The sequence below is a fragment of the Terrapene carolina genome, unplaced genomic scaffold (assembly GCF_002925995.2).
Source record: "Terrapene carolina triunguis isolate 2854851 unplaced genomic scaffold, T_m_triunguis-2.0 Scaffold199, whole genome shotgun sequence".
Lineage (NCBI taxonomy): Eukaryota > Metazoa > Chordata > Testudines > Emydidae > Terrapene > Terrapene triunguis.
Genome location: NW_020664550.1, coordinates 3939448 through 3966280, shown reverse-complemented (window position 1 = coordinate 3966280; position 26833 = coordinate 3939448). Strand labels below are relative to the sequence as shown.

General features: G+C 51.8%; 1 protein-coding gene across 2 annotated transcripts in view; it reads right to left on the bottom strand.

Annotated features, from left to right (window-relative positions):
• The window catches only part of LOC112109568 (transcription factor EB), a 49781-nt gene extending 24799 nt beyond the window's left edge, over nt 1-24982 (bottom strand). For both annotated transcript variants that reach the window (XM_026655280.1, XM_026655281.1), the window contains exon 1: nt 24756-24982. The gene's annotated coding sequence lies outside the window, so the exon portion shown is untranslated. The remainder of the gene's footprint in view (nt 1-24755) is intronic.
• Between the last annotated feature and the right edge of the window lie 1851 nt (nt 24983-26833).

The window sequence follows — 26833 nt, the reverse complement described above, 5'->3', positions numbered from 1 at the left end:
GGGCCAAGCAGTCCTTGGTGACAGGGCCCCTGGATGCAATATCCTGGGCACGGCTGTCTGTCCCTGCCACAGATAGTATACATCCAGCTGCCAAGGCACACGCACAGCACCATTCTTTCAGGGCACAGTCTGAGTGCCCAGGGCAGAGCAGCTGCACTGTTACAGGGAGATGAGGTTGTGTGATCTGGTGTCACTGATACATCAGCTTTATAAGAAGTCACTCTGATTTACATCCCTGGGCACCGGATGCTACGCACAGGTGGACAGGATCCCCTATGGAGTAACAGATTTGCCTGGAGTGTCCCACAGTCCTAGGGCACAGGCACAGGTGCTGGTACTAGGGGTGCTACCGCACCCCCTGGCTTGAAGCGGTTTCCATTATATGCAAGGTTTACAGTTTGGTTCAATGGCTCTCAGCCTCCCCCCCCTCACCCACACACACACTATACAAAACTGTTCCAGCACCACTGAGCACAGGGGGCCAGAGTGCCCGCCCCAGAGACTGATCCACAGCGCCACGTACAGCAGGGCAAGCTTCCTACATACTGCCCCACAACCCTGCTCTCAAAAGATCTCTGGGGAGCAGGGGGAAGCCTCTCTGCTCAGAAGCCCAACCCAGGGGACTAACTGCGGTGCCTTCGACACCTTTCAGCTGGAGACTGAACTACGAGCCACCAAACTCATTCCACACAGGCCTGCTGAACAGATACGAACTGGAGGCCGAGAAGGGGGAGGCTCGATGGCCCATTGCTAATCCCCTGAGCCACCCAACCATGGCTGATCATGGTGTTTTATGAATGGAAAGATCAATTAGAATATTGACTCCCAAGCAGTGGAAAGGTTGCTACAGGGAGCCAACGGGGAGTGGGGAAGGCCCGGTGGGTGGGGGGAGATCCGACCTTCGACACTCAGTTTGTGCTGCTTCACTGATAAACAGAAGTGTTTAGGAAAGGAAACAGAAAAGAAAGAAATGAAAATAACTCTGTTTCTTTATACACACACACACACACAAAAGAGCAATCTTCCTTCCTTGTTTCTCTTTTCTGAATGCCACTAAGGGAAGGAAAGGGCAGTGCCCACCAAAGGGTGGCCCGGCTCGGCACCAAAAGCCTCGCACAGTTTTGGCAGAGGCCCAGCAGATCCAAGAGATATACAGACACGTCCAAAAAACCGGGGCACCCAAACTCAGCCCAACCAAGCAGCTGCTACTGGCTCAGAGCCACACCCAGTTCGCAGGGCCCCAAAAAAAAAAAAAAAAAAATAACACACACACACACACACACACAGGCGATCACCACCATCCTCAAGTTTAAAACTTAGGGACAGCCCACAGAGACTCTGGGGGCCCAGTGACGCAAGCCCCAGCTCGTGGTTTAAAAGTTGGGGGGTCACGTCACAGGCTGACAGGGTGGGGGGACGACAATCTGAGCGTCCCTGCTCTAGATTTGTGCCACCAGCGAGGAGTTCACGGGATACCAGAGCCAGGAGGAGTCAAGGAGGGGGCGCAACTCACAGCTGGCACAGAAGCCACTGCACGGTTGCATCTCTCAGCTGGTTATTCCACACTGAGCTCACTGCAACCCTGCACAGCTGTAACAAACAGGCCCTGCACTGCAGATGGCATGGAGCGTTCTATCCCATGGAGGTGCTCACGCTGTGCACGTCACACTGCGAAGGCTGTACTGCACAGCAGGTGTAGGCAGAGCTCCCAGCTGCACCCAGAGGGCACTGCAGTGGTGCTGGTATGCACCACGGGGATGGACAGGGAGCAACAACGAGGGAGGCACGCAGACGTGGGGGTGACGAAATTGCCCCTATTCCCTTCTAAACCGAATGCCTGCTTGTCCGGTTCAGAACGCAGAGCCAGTAAGAACCGGCAACCGAGACAGGGCGCAGAGCAGAGACGCTTACTCTGCGTTGAGATTTGCTCCGACAGGTGCCAGGCCTTTCCTGTCCTCACCCCACCGTGACCAGTGGCTTTGGTTTGTTCTTGTTTTCCCACTATGAAATTGTAATGACAACAGCCAGCCGAAAGCTCGGACATCCAGCTTCCTCCGGACAGCTCCCCCTGCCCTCGGAACCCCAGTCCCACAGTCACAGTGCTCTCTGGGGGCACCACGAAGTTGCAGAACTTTTTTCCTCCCCATCCAGAGCTGGCTACTCTCCTACAAGGCGTCCCAGGAACAGAGCCCCCTGGCACTTTAAACCACACCCTCTTTCAGCTCTGCTTCCAGCATGGGGGAAACCAACAAGTTCGGTCATCACATAGTCCCACAGATGCCCTCTTCACCTGTGCCCCCCTCTCCTGTCCTGCAAGGACAGCCACTTGCTCTGCTCTATCTGGCACCCACTGGGAGTGGGGACGGAGGAACGTGCAACACGCCCGCTGCTCACGATTCTCATTACCTGAATGCCGAGCGTGGCTCCCCGCAGCCAGGAATAGTAGAGAGATGAGATCAGATCCTCACTAGGACGGGGACACCCAACAGCATCCCCCCGTCACTGCCCGGGTAAATCTGTCTGACTCCTGCATTTCCTCATTTCCTCAGGGCCCCGCTTTTAATGTAGCGCCGGGGGAGAGGAAGTTGCAAAAGGCCCCCGGGACTGCTTGTCTCATTCTCTTAACGAGACGAAGAAATTACTAAGCCAGGCTAAAATAAATAAATAAATAGACCCAACGGCCACGAGGCGTCACCACATCTCCTGCCCTCCTACCGCACGGACTGTGACCTCTCCAAGACGACACGCACATTTCCCGCACCTCCCAACTGCTGCCCACTAGCTGGAGGGGATGTGAGCAGCCACCTGTGATGTGTAGGAAGGGGGCAGAGCTTCTGCAGTCACACTCAGATGCCCCTTGCATGGGGACAGGTCGAGGGCGCATGTCTATAGTTCCTCTCTGCCAGCATGTAAGGCTTCGGCGGCTCTGTTCAACCCGGGCATAGTCTTACCATGGCACTCATAACAGCCAGGAACTATTATTACCTGGTATTATCCAAGGATCTCTCAGTGCTTTGCAGTCATAAATCAATTAAGCAAGCTTCACAACCCACCCCACAAGATAGGTCATTATCCTCCCTTTACAGATATGCAAACGAAGATACGAAGCAAAGCTACAGAAATTGCCCAAGGCCACACAAGAAGTCAGTGGCAGAACCAAGAATAGAACCAAGGTAAGCCTGATTCCCAGTCCTCTGCTCTAACCACTAGGCCCACAAACCTCTCCTAGAGGCTAATGAGCCTCCAGGGAATATTACTCCGCCCTTCCTTTGCAACTTCTGCCCACTGATATCAAAGAGCTACACAGACATTTATTAACCACGCCATGCAATACCCGTGTGTGGCAGGAATTATCAGCTACATTTTACTGACAGGGAAACTAAGGCAAAGACAAGTGATGTGACTTACCCAAGGCCAGGGGGAGTCTGTGGGATACCGGCCCCCACACCTGTGCTTTCAGCACTAGACTTGCCCTTTGTCCAAATGGCACTCAAAGCGCTTTACGAATTTGGAGGACTCAGAGTTCCCACAGCTGAAATGCAGCTGCCTCTGGGGAAGGAGACTTGTTTAACAGCTGCATAGCAATTCCGAGCAGCAGCAGGAAGAATCATGGATCTAACTGAAATTGCAGGGGGAGAGGGTGGAATTTTAATAGGAAGGATCCAGTCACCCAAGTTGGAATTTGCCCAGGACCCTGAGACTAACATCCTTATTCTTGCGATAAATGCCATGTGATCCTTATTGACCACGAGGGTCAGGGCCTTGATTTCACAGCTCACCCCAAAGATGGCACTTCTGGCAGCAGAGAAGCCCCTTTTATGATGCAATCAAGTGTTGTTACTCTGGGTAGAGTAGGTTAGTGACAGGGTTAATGAAACAGAGGCTGCTGGTTTCAGCTCACACGGCCACAATTGGTGAAAAGCCATGGGACCAACTCCTCTCTCACGCAGACCTTGCCTACGCTATCTTCTCCAGTAAAACTCCCCTGATTTCCCCCTAGAACTCCCCCTTGCTATCACCTGCGGGGCTCTATCAACAGAGCCCTATAGTAGGCACGGTGACAGCATTTTAACCCTTGCGTCACCTAGACCTGCTCTGAGCAGGGCTAGACATCCCAATGGTCAGACCCTGAGCTGCCAACCAGAGTCCTGTCTACCCTTGTTGTCCTACCACCAGTGGGAGCAATGATGGGGAAGCAGTAGGGAAAGACAGCTAATATGCACCCCATCGTAGCAAAGCTCCCGGCGCACATGCTGGGGAAGTCAAAGGGAAACAAGGTGCATTTCAGAGATGAGTGAGCTCTGCTATTTGCGTTTGCCCTTGCAAATGAATCTCATTCTAGTCCAGTGGCTGGGCATATTTGGTCAGATCCTGAGCGAGTGTAAGTGAGCGTAGTTTCACTACGTTCAAGGGAGCTGTGCTGATTTATACCGGCTGAGGATCAGGACATGAGCTGGGTCCCTGGCCAGGCTGTTAGGAGCTAACACAGAGCTAAGCTAACACCCCGAGCCAAGCCCTGCTTTGCAGCTTGCAGACTCAATGCCACCTAGGCAAAGAGGACATTGACTGTTGCCCTGAGTGTGAATGAGGGAAGAAGCCAGATGTGCTCGAGTTTTACACCCACCTTGCACAGGTGTTGTCAGTGACCACATCAGGGGCCTGATTCTCCCTACACCTTGGGGAGTCATTTCCACCAGGGCAGAGCAGGTGTAAATCGTTGCCACTCCCACTCAGTAGTATTTTACACTCCCTTTGCACTGGAGTAACTGATTGCACAAGGCGCTGGAATCACGGAGAATCAGACCTTAGAATTTCCAGTGGCACAGGGCATGGCCGTCAGCTCCCAACCTGACAGGTACAAAGTCCGGATTCGGGTCCAAACTGGCCCCCAAATTCAGGGTGCCTTGATGTGGGGGGGTGTTGGCTTGGCCTCATCTCTACTCCTAACAACCCACGCCCCTGTCTATTCTGAACACACAAACCTGTAGGTTGTCTCATTCTTTGGTCTCCCGCACACCCATCATTTGTGGTTTGCACAAGCTGGGGAGGAAGCACAACCGCCACAGCTTTTGCCCCCAACCCACGTGAAACGGCACTGGCCTGTCAGGGGCAAACGAGCAGGCAAAGGTGCTGCGCTCAGAAAGACGGTGTATGCAGAAAAGCAGGGGTAAGCAGATGGGGAGCAGCTGCGGCTACAAACCAAAACCCCATTGCAGCATTTCCCCTGCCCCTGGGCACACCCACAGCTGACAGTGACCAAGTAATGGTGCAGGACATTCACAGCTAGCTCCCATACTCCAGGGGAAGGATGATGGCTCTTGCACGCACACAGCCAGATGTTCCTTCCCCAACCCCCCCACTACACTCTCACTAATATCTGCCCCCACCCAGGCTTCAATAGCAGGAGCCCTGAGCTCCCTGTGGCCATCGGAACACTCCAGAGACACAACGGTAGCTCAGACAGATGCGGCATTGACGCCAGGAGCCTCTCACTCCGAGCTGGCACCAGCGGGAACCCCCGGGGCGAGAGTCCGATTCAGAGGGGGACAGCGACAAGGACTCTGTGTGAAGGCTCACACAGCTGGCTCTGCTGCCCAGGGACTCCAGTACACACCCTCCCTTGTGGAGAGTCTATTTACCACCTCCCCCCTTTGTGTTTGGGGTCAGAGAGGCTCCTACGGCAGGGCTCCCGCTGCCAGTATTCCCAGGCCAGCTGAACTGAAGGGCCTATCTTTATCTTTTCACTTGTCTGTGGATTTAAATAGCTAGGAGGGACATGGAAGGCCTCTGTTTATTTACCAGTTAGTGCATACAAACCTCGTCCACACACTGCTGGAGGAGGGTGCAGGGCTGAGCGCCCTTCTCATCAACAGAATCCTTCTAGGTCCCGTTCACACAGATCAGAACTGGGCACATACAACTGCAAGCCAGGGGCTAGTTCTCTCCCCATGTGTAGGGGGATGGGGCACAGATCTCCTGGGCATCCTATGCCCCCCTCGGCTGGGGGGCCTCCTAGGGTTTAGCTGGCTGATGGCAGCAGCCCCAAAGTCGCCCGCAGGATCAGGGAAATCAGACACACCTTATTGATTCGAAGTTGGTTTCGTGCTGGTGAAAAGCACTGGATTGACGGCTCTGGAGAATGGAGTCCCCCACTACGAGCACAGAGCAGGGCAGCCGCAAGGCAAGCTTCCCCCACTGGCCCCAGCCTTCCCCTGGCGGGACCCTGTGGGGCGTGAGTGGGGAGTTCAGTGTCCAGTCCTTGCCCCTCCTGTTAGACTAACACAAGGGGCAGCACTTCCCATCCCCCAGCCACATGATGGCGACCTATGCGAACTGGGCACCTGTCTGCTACCCAACAGACCAACTCCCACCTTCATCACGTCGAATAGCCAGACGGGAACAACTCTGGTACCTACTGACCCGGGTGGGATCAGAACCAGTGCCAGGCTCCATAGCCCATCCCCAAGCCAGACATTTTGCCGCAACATGCATCTCTCAGTGCGCCATGGCAACGAAGTGCCCAGTCCAGCTAATCCTGCCACCTCTCCAAAGGCCTGATCCCGATGGATTCCAAACTGCCATGCCCTGCAATTCCCAGGATCAGGCCCAAAATGAGCGGAGAGAAGAGACCACAAGCTGCCGAAAGCCTCCTCACCCAAGCCCTCTGAAACAGAAGGGTCAAAGCAGATGGCACCAGAGGCACGTCCCACCCCAGGCAGGCATGAGAGGGGCACTATGAACAAGAAGCTAGTGTCCCCAAAGGACTGCAAGTCTTGTTTTATGTGGCGGAGCATAGGGCAAACCTGAGGAGACATATGCCATGAGCCCACACTGAGACGACGGCTGGCTGCTGACGCTCGGGTTATTTACAGCCCTTGGCAGGCCCTGGGAGGCTGTATCATCGGAAAGCCATCTCTGTGGCTCAGGCAGCTTCCCGCGAGGCTATGTCTCTTCGCACGCTGAACGCTGAAGGGAGGGCTGGCCTGTGAGACACAGGAGGTGAGATTAGATGATCTAACAGTCCCTTCTGGCCTTAAACTCTAGGACTGATCCTTAGTACCTTCTTCATAGCACCTGCCATCTTTGTGGTACTTCTCAGTCATGAGAAAGCCCTCTGCGACCCCAGAAAGGCCAATGGCAATAGGGGTTTGCACGCGCACATCGCCGGGGTCCCTCTCACAAGCTGATGGTGTGCTGGGGTGCCAGCAGCGTAGTTTGGGCGTACGAATAGCGAAAGAGCCAACTGCTAGTGCACTGGAGGAGCAGCAGTGGCATATTTCTGGAGAACTGGTTGTGAATTGGCAGGGTAGCCTTAGTATGCTATTTATGTACCACCAGTTCACTACTGGCATACTAGTCATGCACCACTGGTGTGCTATTCGCGCACCACTGGCATACTAGCTGTGCACTGGCATATCAGTTGTGCATTGGTAGTATATCACTGGTGTCCGAGCTCTGCACCACTTGCACGCTCGCTGTGCGTTCATGGCTCACCACCAACATACTATTATTATTATTTTTGTCACACTAGTGAAGTTTCGTGGTGGGCACTACCGGACAGTTCAACCGACTCACTCTCCGATCCAATCCCATCTAGTGCAGGCCTCTAGACTAAGCGATGTGGGCACAGCACGGGCGACACACCTATGTGGAAACAAGGCCCTGCTGCTCACCAGTAGATGGAACAGGAATGAAACCTGCCAACCATTCACTTGGCTTTGTGAAGGGGCTGAGACGCAAGGGGATGGAGACCAAAGGGGAGAGCTAATTGACATCGCTGTTTCCAAACATCTTTGGCATCCGGCTGCATAAGCCCAGTGGCAAACTGTGAAATTCTGCCCTCGATACCTCACAGCTGAAGCAGGCAGGGGCAGAGAGATCGATTAGGCAGATGGACGGAAGACAACCGCCCACAGCCGCATGGGCGGCATCCTGGGCTGGGCCCCCTTCATGTCACCGGGGACACGCAGCCTTGAAAGGGAGAAGCGGCCCTTTAATAGGCATGGCAGGCCCCCCGGAGCCCACCAGGAGGGGAGACCTTAGCAAATAAGGGCAGGAGGCCAACGAGTGACTGAGTCACAGGGCCTGTTTTTAGCTCCGGCATCTCAGCAACGTGGACCGCTGTGTTGTTAACAGGCACTTGGGTCAGAGGCCAAATGTTTTCCCTTCCCTTACTTTAAATACCACAGTCAGAAGCAGCCCAGACATTTAGCACAGTGAAAACATTACCCCTCCAGGCAGGCGTGCAACAGCAGGACCCGGGCTGAGGGGGACACGCAAGCCCCATTTACCTTGGGGCACTTCCACTTGTGTCAGGGTTACCGGAGCATCCGCAGCCACCTGAGCTGGACAGGTGCTGCCCCAGGCACACAGTAGGATCCAGTTCTGACCCAACGTGCCAGGTACATCCATCCCCTTGGACAAACTGCCATGCCCCTGGCTGCCTCTGTGGCAGCAGTGAGAGAGTTAATAAAACCAGCTCTCTAAACCTGCCAGTGCCCTCATCCTAGGTGAGGGAAAGCAAACCCCGGGCAGGGAGATCAACGATCAATCACACTTCAAAGCATGGCCCCCAGCCTCCAAAGTGCCCGTATGTGGAAGGAGGAGGATCGGCTAGGCCCCATGCCCGTCCCTGGCATCTGGTCCTCCTCGGACACTGGGTGCCTCTGCACTCATTCCCCTCGCCCCTTGACTTAGGAACCATGCAACTGCTGCAAAGGATTCTGGGTACGCACGCAAGGCAAACCAGACGCAAGTTGCTGGAAGGCGGTACGGAAAACACAGACGGGGATCTCTGTAGCTGATCAACCCAGTGTTCCGCTCTGCCTGGGGATCCGGCCACCAACAGACGATGCTTCAGAGCAAAGGGAGAACTACTCCGTAGTGCACCTAGCCAGCGGTGCACTCATAAGGAGGGGTGGCAATCCCCCGCCAGAATTAAACATCACAAGCCAGGCAGCGGAGGGGAGGCGGGACAAAGCTCACTAAAACTCTGTCCTAACCGAGTCACAAGACCACACACCCTGAAGACACGGCAGGAGATCAATCCTCCATTTAAGGTAAATCAACTCGAGCTCAGTGACCCAGGAAAGGAGGCAAAGGGAACCCAGCAACACTCAGGGACTGAGCGTGTAAAACACCACCCACCCCCATCCTTTTTACCCTTGAGCAAAAGGGCAAAGGGAAAATCAGAATGACTTTGGCCAAAGCTTGTGAAAGGCTCTCCGCACATACACAGGGGAAATGGCAGCCCTTCAGATTAATTTCAGCAAAGGCCGCACTTTCTAATGACAGGTTTCAGAGTAGCAGGCGTGTTAGTCTGCATCCGCAAAAAGAACAGGGGTAGTTGTGGCACCTTAGAGACTAACACATTTATTTGAGCATAAGCTTTTGTGGGTTACAGCCCACTTCATCTAATGGCTACCCCTGGAGGAGCGATCCCCCATACGGCTCATGAGAACGGAGGGGGAGAAGGGGGGAACCTACAAAAAAAAAAAAAAAAAAAGGATCATGGTCCAGCAGTTACCACAGAAGACCGGTACACAAGCAAAATCTGATTCTGCTCGGACTCAAACAGGTTAAAGGAGATACAGCAATGTAAACTAGGGGCAATGGGGGTCAGAATCAGACCAGTACACTAGCTCTTAGCTCGCATTAGCACTCCTTGAGCTGGGAATTACAGCTCCAGCTTGAAGCATAGATATACCTGCAAGCTCCTGGCAATCTCAAACTAAAGGGATAAAGCATCCAGTCGTTGAAGGAACCCTATACCCCTTCCTAAGGGAGGTGGACCTACATGAAACCTCCAACCATCCCCCTCGTCTCCCCTCACCTTGGCTGTTTTGGAAGATGCACCGCAGTGCTGGGAAGCAGGTAGTATTTATAAATGTGCATCAGCCAGCCCACCCTGGGCGGCCGGGAGAGTTAACACAAGGTGGATTGCATGTAATTGTACCGTGCCTGCGTCGCCCCATGAGTTCTCGGCCTCTCTGGACACAGGAGCTGCAGCTGTTGCTCATACCCAATAATAAACAAGTCAAAAGGACAGAGTGTGACTTGACTTCCCAAATAGCCCTCACAACTGTCCCTGCTTTCACACCCGGATCTACCTTTGTCCCAGCCCCGAGCCCACTTCTCAGGCATGTTAATTAACGGAGGGCAGAGTTCCGAGCTGTAAAAATGTAACCGACAATGAAGAAATCAGCAACACCAGCTTTGCTTCTTCCCCCTCCCCCCCCTCCCCACTCGGTGCAAGCCCCGCATTTTAGAGTTTATTGAAGGTTACGTTTGAGTCTGACCTCAGAGTAATCCCATTGAAAACTATGGAGTGATGTTGGCACAACCAAGATCAGGATCCAGCCCTAACGGGGCACCCCCTAGGCCTGGGTTCGCAACGGTGGGGTCGAGAGCTGCCACAAGGCTCCGACTATCAGGTGCCAACTCAATCACTAGCGAGCCAAGAGATTCTGGCCCAAGCAGCTGTGTCTGATTATCAGCACTGTCGCTTAGCTTCCTTGAGGAGTGTATGGGAAGAAAAGGATTGGGGCGTGAAGGGACGGATCCTATGAAAGGGACAATCCAGAGGAGCAGAAGGGCACAGGTTGGAGTCCTGAAAGACAAAGGAGAAGGGCCTTCGCACGGAGGAGATGGAATAGGCCGCTGTGTCCTGAACCTGTTTCAGACAAGGAAAGAGGTGAGGTGACAGGGCTGTATTTCCCACATTAGCGGATATTAAATATATGTAGTGGCTTGGAGAAATATCTGGCAATTCGACTGACCCAGGGTGGCTCGCATCATTCTCCCCACGTCCCTCTGACCTGAGCTAGAGCTCTGCAGGGCAATAGCATGGAACAGCTCCCTCCGCACTAGGTTACACAACTCTGCGGTCCCAATTCATTGGGCATCTTCTGGGAGCCTCACCCCATGGATAGGGTGTGGGTCTCCTCTCACCGGCCCCCCCAGTCACTTCATGCTGAAACCAAACCTCACCCATCATCTTCCCTCAAAGGACTGGGGAAAGTAGCCTTCATGCTAGGAGGAAATGCTCTAAAGCTAGTGCTGTTCTCAGCGATTCAGGAAGCTAGAGGAATCTCTTCCCATTCCCTCCCACCTTTCCAAAAAGTCCCCTCTCTGTTCTCTGGCTGTAAACATGTCTTTCCAGTCAGGGGAGGGGAGCATATCTGTTCCTTTTGCCTCCCTCCTCCTCCCCACCCCACCCTCTGGCTTGCGTGTGGTTTTGCATTATCATCTGCTAATATTACAACACACTGTTTACCTCAGTCTTGCTGCAGCTTTGAGGCCTTTCTGAGAGCTCCCACCAGGCTGCTAGGGAATCTGACAAATCAGTCAGGTGACTGGCTGCTCTGATTCCAGCCAGTACCAAGGAGGCACCCTGCTCTCAGAAATACAAAGGATGAATCAGCAATTCCCTCCTCAAGCGAAAACTCACCCACATTAAACACTTGATTGGCTTATTTTTCACCACTGATGGCACAAGTGCTGGCAGTACCATCTATGGAGCTAGCCCCCACATACAACGGTGAAGCCAGCCTGGTCAGTTTCACTTTCTGTTTCTGCTAAGTTTCCCTTCCTGGTTCTCATGCAACAACTGCACGGTTGTGCTTAGCTTTCAGCCCTCTCAGGGGCTATTTAAATCCAAAACAGAGCTACCCACATATCACAGTGATGGAGGAGGACGACGGATAGATTAGATTAGATGCATGCAGTACAATAAAATCTTCGTGTAGGTATCCTGAAATATTCTGGGATTCCTCCCTTTAACATAAATGACTACCTATAACTTCAGTTTCAGGATTCTTTATTTCTGAAGTAAATTTTCAACAATAAAAATGGGGAGACACTCAATCTGCATGAAACATTAGTGACCCTGGGTCTTGGGATTTATCTATACAAGAAAGTTGTACCAGCTTAATTTAAAGTATGAACTTAAACAGATTAGACTGTAAACTCTTTGGGGCCGGGGCTTTTGTTCTGTGTCTGTGCAGTACCTAGAAGAGTGAGGGCTGGATCCCAGACTCAGGTTCCCAGCTGCTCCCACAATACACAAAATAATAATTCAGTTCAATTGGTCACACCCCTGTGTGAATATTCTTATTCCAATAAAAAAGTGGCATTTTTCAGTTTCACTTACATCGACTGGGAACAGGCTAAGCCACTCTTAAAACAAGACCATCAACAATGGCATTCACACCAGTTTAATTATATTAGTTTAAAAATGATTTAAGTTAAACCAGTGCAATGTTCCCATGTAGACAAGACCCAAGACAAGGAACATTTGAAAGGCGTGGATAGAGAGAGGCAGAGAAATGCAATGAAATCCATTTCATGAGCATTTCCATTAGGTTTGAGCCCACCTTTTTTCTTCTATTGGACACACTACCCAGACAAAGTCTCCTTAAATCCTGGATGTCCACATTCTGTTCTCCATTACAACCGTGGGACCACAGCAATGTCCGTAGGAACTGCACTAGCACTGCATTTGGCTCTAAGTTGTTCGGATTTCTTAAGTACCGTATCATAAACCGGTTCGTTTATAAGCCCACCCCCCCAAGATGGCTAAGTAAAAATGGCAAATTTCTATGACCCATTCATAAGCCGACCCTAAAATTCAGGGGTCGGCAAACTTTGGTTCCCGGGCCATCAGGATAAGCTGCTAGCGGGCCAAGAAGGTTTGTTTACCTTGAGCGTCTGCAGGCACGGAAGTAAACCTAAGTAAACAAAGTGTCCTGGCCTGCCAGCGGCTTACCCTGACAGGCCGGGACAGCAACTGGTGGGGAAATATTTTGGGAGGGAAGAAGCTGGGGGTCAGGGGAGTAACCTCTGTGACCAACCCCAACATGACCCCACCCCTAACCTGGAACCTCCCCAAATGACCCCTCCCCGTGTAGCCCCTCCCCAACCCACCCCTAGCCCGGGACCTCCACACTCTCCCCATCCCATCCCTTCCCACCTTAGCTGGGGTGGGCCAGGGGAGGATGTCTCTGGCTTGGCTGCAACGTGCTCCGGCAAGCGGGGCCAAGCGGCACAGCCGCAGCCTGCCAGCCCCGAAGCTGCAGCTGCTTCGGAGGCTGGGGGGGAGAGCAGCGTGGCCAGAAGAGGAGAGACTCTGGCCCCGCCTCTTCCCTTCTGGCTCTGCTGCCTCTCCTTGCCCCCTCTGTTGGGGGAGGGGGCTGTGTCCCACCTCTCCCCCCTCTATACCCGTTCATAAGTCGACCCCCTACTCTGATGTTTCCCTTTTTTACTAAAAAAAATTTGGCTTATGAACGAGTATATACGGTATATATTTTAAATAAAAGCTTTAAAAAAAGGCAAAACCACCACAAATCACTGAATTATTACCCCAGGTGTTTTGCTTCTAAAATTAAAGCAAAATAAAAATAAAATCACTCCAACGCCTCGTGCCAAGTTTGCCACACCATTTAAGTCCATAAAAGCAAGGCTTTATACTACATAACCTAAGTTAGAGCCTAAGCATATCCAATAACCCCCAAAAACCTGCTGGATTTTGCCCTTGTTAATAATATATGATGAAAGCTGATAATACATAATCAACAACAATAATAATACCTCGAGAGTAACTCTTAGCCAAGAGCCTCAAGTCACTTTAAAAGTAGCAATGAAATCTCACACGTTCCCTGGGATGCAGTTAAGTATGATCATCCTTATTTAGGTGGTATTAGTATCCCACTTAGGAAAACAGAGGCACAGACAGAACAGAGAAGGAGCAGCACCCTGTAGTTAACCTACCCAGCCAATGAAGGCCTCCCCAAAATATATTTCAAGGCTGGACTATGGTCTAGATTCACATTTTTAAAATCAGAAGGCATTTGTGATCATCTAATCTGACTCCGGTATAGCACAGGCCACAGAATTACACTTCTGTATCACAGACTCATAGACTTTAAGATCAGAAGGGACCATCATGATCATCTACTCTGAGCTCCTGCACATCACAGGCCACAGAACCTCACCCACTTGCTCCTGAAGTAGACCCATAATCTCTGGCTGACTTCAAGAACTAGTGTCTGACTAAAGCTTATCTTCCAGGAAAGCATCCAGTCTGGATCTGAAGACACCAAGAATGGAGAATCACCACTAGTTTGTTCCAATGGTGAATCACCACCACCGTTAAAAATGCATGCCTTATTTCTAATGGTCTAGTAGTTAGAAACAGAGCAAGTTAATGACAGAATCCGGAAAAGAATCCAGGAGTCAATTCAGCACCTGTGGCCAGTGCTAAATTCACTTAAACTTTTCTGAAGTTACATTCTATTGAAGTTCTTGTACTGTCCTCATCACCATAATACGAGCGCTTCCCAGACATGCACTGAGCAATATGACTAACATCTGTCACATGTGGTTCTTTCTCTCTCTCTCTTCCTCTATTCACAGGGAAATTGTGTGGCATTTTTCTTTCTTTATAATGTACTATCTATAGGTACATTACTTGTTTACATCAGCAAAAGCAATGTTGAAATTTCAAAGCAAAAATTTCAAAGAAGTTTGTAAAGAACTTTGGCATTTTTCAAGGTGATGGGTACTATATAAACATGAGATATCATTGCTATGGGGCAGTCAGCAGATGGCAATGTAAAACTGTGTAACAAGGGGGCGGGGTTCTTAGTGTGGGAGTAGTGTCTTTGAAGATATGCTATATTTGTACTAGCTTTTTGAGTGAGATTACCTGGAGTGAGCTGTTGCAAACACCAAGAAGGATTGGTCTCTGCCTTGATCTCTCTCTTTCTAGACTTAATTCTCAGTGCAGGGTTGCTTCTGGAGAACAGGACACAGGTGTTTGATCTGAGATTTCTGAAAGAAGAGATTGCCTGTATGCCGTTTGTGACCACCTGGGTTCCCAGACTAGTGTGTCTCTGTGTAAATAAACAAGTCACACTATGAAAACGCCCTGTCTCAGTCTCACTGATTTCTCCTCCAACAGGAAACCTGCAAAGCCTCAAAATCTGTCAGAAGGCAGAGGCATGACATTATTATAAATCACAGGGGATCTTCCAGGGATCTTGCTGAGGAAGATACATGGAGAAAAAAAAAGTTAACTCATACTTCTTGTCACTGTGATACATCATGGAAAAAAATCCCTTTGTCTTCCAGCACGTTAAAGCCCAAACTTCTCTTTCTGCACTTCAGAAAGCATTTCCTGCTATTAAAATAAGAACAGCAAATTTGGACTCTCTAGCACGGCCCCCTCCAGCTTTCGTCTTCCTCTCAGTCACAACATGGCTCACCAGAAACCTTTCCTGGGAAACAGCCATCAGCCAACTGGGAAGCGGGACGAGGCAGTGAGAATTGCCTTCTGGTGATTTCCAAAAGTGGGAAGACATGCTAACAAGCTTCTCCATGTAACACAATCCTAACCTAGAAGGTGCTAATACGGTATGGTTGGGGTACCATGGTTTCCCATGCTGGCATAGAGTCCTGCAGGCATCAGTTGCCTTCCAGAGGCTGGTGCGCCACTCAGAGAGGCCGCAACTGTAAAAGAGCCATCTCTTGTTGTCACCATGGGGAAATGCAGTCTCCATATTCATCCAGTCTTGAGCTTCCACTGAAACCATGTTGTTTCCCCCAGCATGACACCAGGCTTAAGCTATGACCTGAGCGGACTGTCCACACCTGGTGCAAGAGGAATCCAGTTGCTCATGCAATCCTAAGTTCTCTCCTCCCTCCCTCCCGCCGCATACTGTGCTTTACCAATATCAACCATGAGTACAGGGACAATTGCGTTGTCTGACTCCGCCATCCACAGCTTCAAGAGCTGGTACCCGGCACGTCTGCTTCCCTGTTGCATAGCCCAGCAGCGATGCAGTGCTACGTTAGACATGCGCCGAGCCTCAACCCATGCACTCTTGTACAATACTGTAAAATGCTGAGTATATCAGCATCTGCAGCTTATAAAGTTCCTTGTAAATTTCCGAAAGCAAATACGGCACCATGGCAGCCCCTGACAGGAAACAGTGACCGTGAGCCAGCATGAATCAGACCCAGGAAAACACAATCCCATGCTTTCTCCAGCCGGCCTTGCCTTTTTGCACTGGGGAGTGCTACAAAGAGAGGCATCCTGCCCTGGAAAATCACAGTTCCTGACACCTTGCCAGACTTGGAATAATGGAGTAACCAGTATCATTGACCGGCAGCATAGGCTAGTGGCTAGGGCACCGAACTGGGACTCAGGAGAGCTAGATTCTACTCCCAACTCTGCCACTAACCTGCTGTCTGATCTCCGGCAGGTCACTTCCCCTCTGTTTCCTCTCCCACCCTTTTCCCTCTAGGTGCTGCCACAATAAATATGTGCAACAATAACAAACATTACAATAGATCTCTGCCCCCTGGATACAGCTAGATCAGCCCGCCCAGAGAGAATTTATCCTTGGGGCTCACATACCCATGGCAAGGAAGCATCTGCATTAAGAATAGGCCAGGATACCCCAGAGTCTTCACTCCCACTGCCATGACTTACAATTGCCCACATTCTCTCCTACCAGTATAATTCAGATCCTCCTCAGGATCAATTCCAGCAAGTGCCCTCAACAGACTTCTTTCTGCCAGCTGGTGCTGCCTCCTTTCTGGAGTATGAGAAAGCATTATTGGTTAAGTGAGGAAACAAAGGGATGGATGCGCCAGTCCCTGACCCCTCCTGTCTGGGAAACACACTTACCCAGGACGGGGGGGGTGTTAAAGACTAAGGACTTGGCCCTTTAAAATCAATGGGCGTTTTGCTATTGATTTCTGTGGGAGCAGCCATAGGTTCTCGAGGAGGAATTTCTGTGGGAACCTTTTGATGAATTATCAGCAGCATGTTGCAGGGTATCAAAAGCCTGAGAGTTGTTAAGTCTAAGAGACCAAAAAAATTACTGGTGCAGCACACACAAGAGCTCCAGTTGGATTGGTCCTGACTACCTGAGAGGTCGTCTCTCTCTGGAACCCGCACTGCCCAGATGGCTACATCCCATCAGAACAATGAAACGATTGACCAACAGGCAAAGGCTCATGAATGCAGGAGATGGAACTTTCACAAGAGATTGACCTAGACTGTGGAACTCACTGCCTCAAGAGACTGTCTCATTCCTTGCGCTCCCCTATCTGTCTGTCTGTACCCACCTGTCGTCTCTTGCCTTATACTTTGATTGTAAGCTCTTTGAGGCAGGGACCATCTTCTTGTTGCATCTGTACAGCACCTAGTATAATTGGGTCCTGAGCAAGGACTCCGGCTCCTAGGTACTACCACAGTACATAGATAATAAAGATCAACAATGAGATTAGACACACAGGCCTCACCATGCTCAGAACTAAATGCAAAGCTTAAGACTCAGCTTCCTCTCAATAATCATCTCATGCACACACACACCCAAAGACAGACAAGCAACGCAACACAACACAACCACATGAACACGCAACACACCCACTTGCAGACACACAATTAATCAGGCTATTTCTCCTACAGGCCAGGAGGGAAGAAGGAAGATTTCAGTGCTATTTCTAAACACACTTGGGGAGCGCTCAGATGCTATCCAAATGTTGGCCATATAAGCATCTAGACAGACCAAAATCTGGATTGTCAGTGTTGCTGAAGGAAATCTATATGGAGAAGAAAGTCAGACTCACCCTAGTTTTCTGTGTTTAATGGAAGCCTTTGGCCTTCAGCTAATCTCAGTGGGAGATTTACAAATACGCCGTATCTATGGACAGAAACAGGAAGAAAGTGACCAAGAGCTAGCAACACAGACACTGATGGAAAGGGGGAGCTGGATCGCCCTGAGATGGAATCAGTTTGGTGGGTGTCAGTCCAGTGCCTTCCGGGCCCCATCCCAATTCTATTCCAAATAGGTTCCTTTATTGTCCTCCTCACGGCAGTGCGTGAACGCCTTCCAGCAGTGCATTAAATGACATGACTAACAGGTGTGGTTCATTCGCTCTCTCATCCTTATCCAAGGGGGAGAACTGTGCCTGGAGTGGAGAGTTTTGTTTTTGGGGGGCTGGCTTTTTTCAACGTCCGCGCTGCTTTGTGTTTATGTCAGAGAAGGCAGGTTGAAGAAACACACCGTGCAGAGGGAGGGGAAGATAGTGAGGTCTGTGACCATTCTTTGTTCCTGTGGGAGTTCGTTCCACCCCTGTACCTGGCCTCGTCAGCAGGGAAAACAACCAAATAGGCCATGGAGAACTACTCGCTAGGGGCCCCCTTAAAAGCCAGTTGATGCATCATGATGGAGAAGCTTGCCCTGCCACGGCCCGGGCCGTACTCTGAACTAGAAGATGTTATTCTCCAGGGCAGTCATTCTAGCAACTTTCACTAGGACTAAATTAGATTACAAGGAATAAGACACAGTCTGCAGTTCACCACCTAGGTTCCTCTCCAGAGCCTGCCTCCCTGTCGGCTACAGGTGCTGAGAGACTCTATAAACCTCAGCTAATCATGTCATTAAAGCAATAACCAAACCCCGGGGAAAGCCATGCTGAGCCAGCGCTCCAGAGATCCGCATCGTAACTGCCAGAGCAGCCCCAGCACCACTTACAGCCCAGGGCTTGCATCGCACCATATGACTCAACGAGCCCGGCCAAGGCACCACAACACTGCACAGAGCTTCCCAGCACACCACACAGAGTCATGCCACGAGACAAGAGGTCAACCAACACACCACCATGACAGGAGAGCACCGGGTTTCCCAGGCTGAGCCCCAGCTTGGTACTTCTCGGCAGGTGGGGAAAGGTTGCTGGGGAAGCAGAAGGGCATTTACAGGAGTGGCCCTTCAACCCCTTTCCCCAGTGTGGTGCTGGGGAAGTCCCTTGCATTGCCTCCACAGCCTCTCTGTGTTAAATTATACAATAGGTTTTGCTACTGCTGCAGGTCAGGCTTTACCATTACATCCTCCTAGCACTGTGGCTGACCCCCACCCCCAAACACACACAATGACTAATCACTTCAGTTCCTAGGAAATGCAGGGCTCTCTCTTCCCTTTCCAGACAGCGTTGCAGAGAGTTTGCTGTCTCCCCTGGCCGGCTTTGCAAAACTCATTGCAGGGTGGGAGGCGGAGCCTGATTTCAATTGCTGGGACATGTGTGCAGCGGACCTGCTGCTCTGGATCGAAAAACGGAGGCTTCAAACAAAGCACCCGGAAACTGGACTCATGCTGTCCCACCGAGCCACACCTTGGTGTAATTTCCTACTGATAAGGGCAAACCCTGGAATCAGGCGAGCCCAGTGTCCCTTTGAAAACATCCCTGACCTCCTCTGCAAATACCCCAGATGTTAGAGTGTGTACTTTGCAGTTATGTGTCTATAGACACACAAGCTGACCTGCTACCCTTTTGCTCATCCTCCCACAAGGCGACCGGCCCACAGCACACACACTGATCACTAATACAGCAGGAGCCTCTACAGCAAGGGCGGGGAAACTTTTTGGCCTGAGGGCCACATCGGGTTTCCGAAATTGTATGGAGGGCCGGTTAAGGGAGACTGTGCCTCCCCAAACAGCCAGGCATGGCCCGGCCCCTGCCCCCCGCTTCTCACCCCTGACGGCCCCCCCAGGACTCCTGCCCCATCCAACCCCCCCTGTTCCCTGTCCCCTGACAGCCCCCCCAGGACCTCTGCCCCATCCACCCCTCCCTGTCCCTGACCCCCCACCCCTGACTGCCCCCCACCACCCTATCCAACCCCTCCTCTCATTATTGACTGCCCCCCAGGGCCCCTGCCCCATCCAACCACCCCTTCTCCCTGACCGCTCCCGGAACTCCTGCCCCTGACTGCCCCCCGGTGCGCCATCCAACCCCCTCCCTCCTTATTGACTGCCCCCCGGGGTCCCTGCCGCATCCAAACACCCCTTCTCCCTGACCACCCCCGGAACCCCTGCCCCTGACTGCCCCCCGCTGCCCCATCCAACCCCCCCTCTCCTTCTTGATTGCCCTCCCGGGATCCCGCCCCCATTCAACCTCCCTGTTCCCCGCCCTCTGACCACCCTGACTCCTATCCACACCCCTGCCCCCTGACCAGCACCCCGAACTCCTCTGGCCTCTATCCAACCCCCCCGCTCCCTGCCCCCTTACCGCGCTGCCAGGAGCATCAGTAGCTGGCGGCGCTAAAGCCGCACCGCCCAGAGCACCAGGACAGGCAGTCGCGCCGCCCGGCTGGAGTCAGCCACGCCACCGCGCAGCACAGATCACCGGGTCAGGCCGCGGCTCTGTAGCTGCGCTGCCCGGCAAGAGCTCGCCGCCCCACCATCCAGAGCATTGCGCTGGCGGCGCAGTGAGCTGAGGCTGCGGGGCAGGGGGAACAGCAGGGGAGGGGCTGGGAGCGAGCCTCCCAGGGCAGGAGCTCAGGGGCCGGGCAGGAGGGTCCCGCGGGCCGTAGTTTGCCCACCTCTGCTCTACAGAAAGAGCTCAAGCAGCAGTGACAATGTTCAGATACCACAGCGCTCATCATGGGATGAGCAGAGAGGCAGAACTCTTTGGGGCAGAGAATGTCTTTTCTGTACTACAATCAATTAAATAATAATAGATTAGAATAGATCCGCATGTACATTTATGCGTGCAAATACAGAGACAGGTATAAATGCAACAAGTTCCTCGAGTACACGCACTAGAGATTGGCGAGCCATTTGTAGAGAACAATCAGACACATGAATGAACCCAATATGTTGGGGGAAGAGTCAACACGGCTTTTGGTGAGGCATGATTTCCCTTTACAATCTATCAGAATTCTTTGAGGGGGTCAACAACCATGTGGAGGAGGGTGATTAAGTGGATATAGTGTACTTTGACTTCCTGAAAGCCTCTGACAAAGTCCCTCACCAAAGGCTCTTAAGCTAAAAGAGCAGTCATGGGATAAGAGGGAAGGTCCTTACAGACAGGAAACAAAGGGTAGAAATAAATGGTCAGTTTTCATAGTGGAGCGAGGTAAATAGCAGAGTCCCCAAAAGATCTGTACTGGGACCAGTGCTGTTCAACATAATCATAAATGATCCGGAAAAAGTGGTGAACAGTGAGATGACAAAGTGTGCAGATAACTATCCTGGGTAATTTTGTAAGTTCAAAAAGCTGACAGCGAAGAGTAGCAAGGGGATCTCACAAAAGAGGGGGACTGGGCAACAAAATGGCAGATAAAATTCAATGTTGATAAATGCAAAGTAATGCACATTGGAAAATGCAATCCCAACTATCCATACAAAATGATGGGGTGTAAATTAGCTGTTATCACTCAAGAAAGATTTTGGAGTCAATGTGTATAGTTCTCTGAAAACATCTGCTCAACGTGCAGCAGCATTCAAAAATGCTAACAGAATATTAGGAACCATTAGGAAAGGGATAGCTCATAAGACGGAAAATATCACAATGCCTCTATATAAATCCATGGTATGCCCACAGTTTGAATACAGCATGCAGATCTGGTCACCCCATCTCAAAAAAGATACATTAGAATTGGAAAAGCACAGAGAATGGCAACAAAAGCGATTAGGTCTATGGGACAACTTCCATACAACAAGAGATTAAAAAGGACTGGGACTCTCCATCTTACAAAAGAGATGACTAAAGTGGGATAGGACAGAGATCTACAGAATCATGAATGGTGTGGAGAAAAAGTGTTATTTACCCCTTCACAGAACACAAGAACTAGGGGTCATCCAGTGAAATTAACAGGCAGCAGATTTAAAACAAACATAAGGAAATAGTTATTCACACAGCACACAACCTGTGGAACTCATTGCCAGAGGATGTTGTGAAAGCTAAAAGTATAACTGGGTTCAAAAAAGAATTAGATACGTTCATGGAGGATAGGTCTATCAATGGCTATTAGCCACGATGGTCGGGGTGCAACCCCATGCTCTGGTTGTCCTTAAACCTAACTGCCTGAAACTGGGACTGGATGACAGGATGGATCACTCGATAAATTGGCCTGTTCTGTTCATTCCCTCTAAGCATCTGGCACTGGCAACTGTCAGAAGACAGGCTATGGGCTAGATGGACCATTAGTCTGACCCAGTCTCATCATTCTTATCTTCTTAACAATTCATTGCAAGAGCTCCGTCCCTTTTTGCATTTGCAGATTATCCACCAGTAAACATGTTACTGAGCCGCTTGCTAAGGATTGCTCCCTGACTACTGCTTCAAGTACTTGGGATTCATCCTTTGCTTTTGGTGCTGCACGATTGGTCACCTAAATCACATGGCTTCTGCTGTCCAATTGGATTATTCCCAAAACCTAAAGTGCTTTCAACAGTGGCCACTCCATAGCCCTACAAGTATAGGGCATCACTTTCCCTGCTGCCTGCCCTGCGGTTAGCCTGCAGGGATGTCAATCCAGACCCTTTCACCGACATGAACGCTACATATGTACAAATAATCAGTTGACAAGTCCCTGATCCTGCAGTTGGATCCACTCAGCCAGAGCCCTAAGCATGGAAGTCCAGCCCACATGGATCTGATTGCAGGATCAGGGCCTTAGTAGTCCCGTTCTAATTGTCTTTGAATCTGAGAGACAAATGCTCTGGAAATAAAGCAAACCACTACCGCTATTTACTAGATCCGCCCACCTGACAGAGAAAGAGAGAGTCATGTTTAGGTGTAGATCCAGCATTCATAAACAGAAGTACAAGGAGAAGCACTAAACAGGGATCTTTCCACACAGCCCCAGTCCAAGCCCCCACGCACAGGAGCACTGTGGCATGAAGTCAAATAAACATGGCAGAGGAAATCAAAAGGCAAAAAAAAGAAAAAAAGAAAAAGCTAACCATCTATTCAACTCTCTCCAGTTGAAAGTCTCCAGGCCCTCAGAGAAACAAGAAGCAACCCAAAATCATTGCAAACAATTCAAGGAGAAGCCCCCCCGGTCACATGAAGAATCTGTTGCATTTTAAAAGAAACAATAATAAAAAAAACACATTTTTTTAAAAGGGAAATTTCCCCATCATCTGACTTGCTGAGGTTCAGTGGAATCAGGAAACATGCTGGAGGGCTGTTGCAATCCTTCCTGATTTACAATTAATTAATCAGAGGCTGTAGTTGCACCCAATCTGAATCTGGCACAGTGTGTTCTCACCGCTAACAGCGCAAGACTGGAAGCCAGGCATCCCTGCGTTTTATCCCTGACACTAACACAATGCATTGCTTATCGAGTGACCTGCTTCCCTGGGCCCAACTCACAGTTGACCTGTACTTTGTGGAGTCATTGACGCCAACGCATCATGGATGTGAAAACCACACCAAATCAGAAGGGCATTTTACATCCACTCTACACTGGTGTCAATGGCAAGGTGCAGAGCAACAGCAAATATGGATTCTCTGCCTCAGTTTCCCCATCAATAAAATGGGGATTAACAACACTTGAAGTCAGTGGGAATCAGTACACGCAAAGGGGCTCACACTAATGGATCCCAAAGCAGGACTGGGGCCTTCTACTTCAGAAGGGGTTGGCGAGTACTAGCTAGCTAAGGTTTGCAACATGTTTTGAAAACATGTTAAAACTGCACACAGATTAAGGCTGATAGTGTATCTTCCTTTGTGTCCGAAAAGTGCCTGCAGCTACCACAATCTAAATAATAACAGTACTGTAATAGCAGTGCTAAGTTATTATTAATAATGCTTTTAAAAAATAGCGCTAATACAGCCCGTTGGGTCTGATTTGTTTTGTGTGTTAAAGGTTCTAATCTTGAATCAGGATCTGCACAGGCTCCACTCACCTCTTCCCAGATACAACTGCAGGATCAGTGCCTCAGAGTCTAAACATTAGCTGTAGCATGCAGCACCAAACGCGTACACTCAATCCTTAGATAGTAAATAATAAAGCACAGACCATGTTTGTAGAGTGCTTCAAAAGCAAAAAGCGCTGTTGCATCCACACTGTGCCCATTGAGAGCCGGACTCTCAGATGAGCACTAAGTATTTATTCATTATTCAGTCTAAACATCCCACTGCAATCACACACCAACCACCCAGAGAGTTTGCCACCCAATATTTTCCAAACACTTGTCAGTATCAATAACACCAGAAAGTTCCTTCCTGCTGGACTTCTAGTGCCGTTTTCAAGCACAGGGAAGGACTTTCCAAAGTTGATTTCATCTTTAAAGAAAAGCCTGGGCAGTTATTTCCAGAAGGCAAAAGGAACAAGTACAAAACAACTCTGCTGCCTGGCGTTACTGCGAGCAGCGCAGCCCTGCCTGACGCTCACACAAGCGCTGGCTTCCCACCGTAACAAGTTACATAAGATCCAGGAGACTCACTTTTAATCTGCTTTCTGCGCGGCTGCGAAAGCAGACACCCCCCCCCCACACACACACACACACCCTCCTGCTTTCCCCCCCTCCCACAGCCATGGGGTCTGCTGGGAAAAGGGGTAACTCCCCCCCCCTTTGCTGTGCTCAGCTCCCGGTTCTGGTACCGGGGCCAGAGTGTGCGTGCTCCCGCCCCCATCCCCCCGCGAGGGTGTCCCAGCTACCCACTCACGCCTGCCCCTCGGGTGCTGGGACCGGAGTCCCGCCTGCCCCCTCTCTCCCTGAGCGGCTACAGACCCCCTGCCGCCACCACCCCGGGCAGGGAGCCCACCTGCCCGCTCGCCCCCAGCCGGTTCTGGGTCCGCCGCTAGCTCCAGGGCCGCTCTCCGGCCACGCACCCTGCCCCACTCGGGGGGGACCCCAGCGTCCCCCCAACGCCCCAGCTGCGTTCGCCCCCCGCCCCCCGGGCTGCTTTGCGGGCAGGGGCCGGCTCCTGCCGCCGCCCCCGCCCCGCGCACTTACCCTCCCGTGAAGGTCAGCGCCCGCCGCGGACTTTCCCCAACTTGCTCCAAGTCCCGGCGGCCCCGCGCGCCTGGCCGGACACCCGGCCGCTCCCCGGGGGGGGGCCGCTCCAGCCGCTGCCGCCCGCCCTCCCCGCGCTGCGCCTCCGGCCGGGCTCGTCACCCCTGGGACCCCGGGCGGGCAGGCAGCGCTCCCCCCTCCCGCTGTCAGGCACCTTCTCGCCCGCTTCCTCGCGGCACCCAAAAGAGGGCAGCACTCCCCGGGCGCGCGCCGCCGCGGGGCATGCCGGGGCTTGTAGTTCCCCGGCGCCGCTGGGGGGGTTTGCCCTTCCAGAGCCACCCGGTGCCCATTGCATGATGGGACTTGTAGTTTTGTCCTTGTTCCCTGTGGCTTTTTTTTTTCCTCCCACCCGCCAGCATAGAAGTTGTTAATTATTTATTTCACCCCCCCACACACACACACACACATAACTTTTCTTTTAAATTTTTCATTTTTACTATATTTTCCCCCCAGATTGATTTTCACAGGGAAAGTTTTAAGAGGTATTTAGGCCTCTTTTTGTTCAGGGTTTGTACAGCGCCGAGCACAGTGGGGGTCCAGATCTGAGACAGGAGCTTCTAGGTGCTACTGCAATACAACATAAAATAATAATTAATCATAATAAATAGAGATGAGACAAACAGGGAAATACATCCGGGACATTTCTTCACACCAGGGTCTGGTCTCCACTACAGCCCTGTTTTGTTATAACTGCATCGCTTAGGGGTGTGAAAAATTCACACCTCTGAGCGATGTAGTTATACCGACCTAAGCGCTATGTCAGCGGGAGAGCTTCTCCTGTCGCCAGACGCAGATTAAGATTTATTGGGGCCCTTGGCACAAAGAACATTTGGGCCCCTCACACCTTGGGGGCCCAGGGGTGCCAGAGTTAGGGAGGCCGGTGGGCTATGGCTCCCCACACTTTTAAAAGCAGGAGGGCCATGCCTGTCCACATTCTAACATGGGTAGTAGCCTCAGGCAGGTGCGGCGCGGCAGCAGCATGGGCGTAGTTTGGGGGGGAAAGAGGCATTGACCCCCAAAGCTGCAAGCCTCAGGCCAGAGGCGACAGGAGGAATGGTGCCGTACATGGTTGCTGCCTCGGGCACAAAGCCCAGGCAGCAGCGGGGGCAGCCTGTCACTGGGAGCAGGAGGGACCTGGTCCGGGGCAGCCTGGCAGCGGGAGGCCAGGAGCCGGCTGCAGACACTGAGCGAGCCCGAGCAGAGTGCGGTGGCTGCTAAGGCCAGGCCAGTAGCAGCGGGAGCTGTCCTGGAAAAGCCCTCCCTGCCCAGCTCCTTGCTGCCTGAGACTGTCCCAGGGCTCCCCACTGCCTCCCAGTCGGGGCAGTGCTTCCTCTCCCCGCAGAGCATGTCTGCAGGCCCCGGGGAGGAGTCAAGAGGCCAGAGAGGAGCCCCCGTCCTTGGGTCCCACCAGCAGTGTCGTGCCTTGGGAGGGCAGAGACACAGGCTGGCGGCTGCTTTTGGGCACCCCAGCCCCAGTCCAGGACAGGTGGAGGGTCCAGAGCTCCCCACAGCAGCCTAAGCTACCTGGGCAGCTCCTACCACTGCCCGTCTCTGGCTTTTGGCCTAGCCAGGAGGGGAAGAGGAAGAGTAGGAGCAGGGGCGGGGCCTCAATGGAAAAGAAGGAGCAGGGGGCGGGGCCGCAGTAGAAGAGGAGGAGCAGGGGGCGGGGCCACAATTCCGGCACCGGTGTCCCCCCACTTCTACCCAGGTTCCAGCGCTCCTGCGGGGACTCCCAAATTGGCCAGGGCCCGTGCGTTACTCCGCCACTGCCTGTCACATAGCTACTGCCTCTCAGGGAGGTGGATTAACTAAACTGATGGGAAAGTCTTCATTAAAGTGTTACAGCAGCATTTTAAGTTTAGACATGCCCTGGGCCCGGTTTTTAAACGTGTCAAGCACACCTCACAAGTCAATGGGGGCTGCACGTGCTCAGCACCTCTTCAAATCAGACCTAAACAGCCAGCTTTCCAAAAGCGCTCACCTCCCATTTAGGCCTCTCACGAGAAGTCATCAGAGCT